The sequence below is a fragment of the Cetorhinus maximus genome, unplaced genomic scaffold, assembly GCF_964194155.1.
Source record: "Cetorhinus maximus unplaced genomic scaffold, sCetMax3.hap1.1 HAP1_SCAFFOLD_4192, whole genome shotgun sequence".
NCBI lineage: Eukaryota > Metazoa > Chordata > Chondrichthyes > Lamniformes > Cetorhinidae > Cetorhinus > Cetorhinus maximus.
The window spans coordinates 13,887-15,000 of record NW_027600096.1 but is presented as its reverse complement, the minus strand read 5'-3'; positions in this window follow the sequence as shown (position 1 = coordinate 15,000).

Below are 1,114 nucleotides of genomic sequence, written 5' to 3'. Positions count from 1 at the left end.
AGGGCCAGGGTTAGGGTTCGGCGAAGGGTAAGGTAGGCAAAGTGCAGAAGGTGAAATGGTTAACCAGTTAGCAAGCAGGGCAGCCGGCCGGTAATTGGAGCCGCCCGCCCGGTGATAAGGGTGCAGTTAGGTGCCGACAGGCCCAGCAGCTCCAGGGGCTAAGTACATGTGGGTAAATGGTTAACCAGTTAGCAGGCAGGGCAGCCGGCCGGTAATTACAGCCGCCCGCCCGCTAATAAGGGTGCAGTTAGGTGCAGAACAGCCCATCAGCTTCCAGGGGCTAAGGACATGTGGGTAAATGGTGAACCAGTTAGCAGGCAGGGCAGCCGGCCGGCCGGTAATTAGAGCCGGCCGCCTGTCCGCCCGCTAATAAGGGTGCAGTTAGGTGCAGACCAGCCCAGCGGCTCCAGGGGCTAAGTACATGTGGGTAAATGATGAACCAGTTAGCAGGCAGGGCAGCCGGCCGGTAATTACAGCCGCCCGCCCGCTAATAAGGGTGCAGTTAGGTGCAGAACAGCCCATCAGTTTCCAGGGGCTAAGTACATGTGGGTAAATGGTTAACCAGTTAGCAGGCAGAGCAGCCGGCCGGCAATTAGAGCCGCCCGCCCGCTAATCAGGGTGCAGTTAGGTGCAGAACAGCCCATCAGTTTCCAGGGGCTAAGTACATGTGGGTAAATGGTTAACCAGTTAGCAGGCAGAGCAGCCGGCCGGCAATTAGAGCCGCCCGCCCGCGAATCAGGGTGCAGTTAGGTGCAGAACAGCCCATCAGTTTCCAGGGGCTAAGTACATGTGGGTAAATGGTGAACCAGTTAGCAGGCAGAGCAGCCGGCCGGCAATTAGAGCCGCCCGCCCGCTAATCAAGGTGCAGTTAGGTGCAGAACAGCCCATCAGTTTCCAGGGGCTAAGTACATGTGGGTAAATGGTGAACCAGTTAGCAGGCAGAGCAGCCGGCCGGCAATTAGAGCCGCCCGCCCGCTAATCAAGGTGCAGTTAGGTGCAGAACAGCCCATCAGCTCCAGGGGCTAAGTACATGTGGGTCAATGGTTAACCAGTTAGCAGGCAGAGCAGCCGGCCGGCAATTAGAGCCGCCCGCCCGCCCGCTAATAAGGGTGCA